We start from the raw sequence: 203 nt of genomic DNA, 5'->3' as shown, positions 1-203 counted from the left end.
TTTTACTAATGGCGCACCCATGGGAGTGGTGCGCCATTACTAGTTCAACTAGTAATGGCGCACCACTCCCACGGTGCGCCATTAGTAGTTTTGAAAAAAATTAAAAAAATTTTTACTAAATTTTTACTAATGACGCACCGTGGGAGTGGTGCGCCATTACTTATTCAACTAGTAATGGCGGAAAAGGGCTATAGATGGAAATG

Source organism: Triticum dicoccoides, chromosome 7A (assembly GCF_002162155.2).
Source record: "Triticum dicoccoides isolate Atlit2015 ecotype Zavitan chromosome 7A, WEW_v2.0, whole genome shotgun sequence".
NCBI classification, from domain to species: Eukaryota; Viridiplantae; Streptophyta; class Magnoliopsida; order Poales; family Poaceae; genus Triticum; species Triticum dicoccoides.
This window is presented reverse-complemented; position numbering follows the sequence as displayed.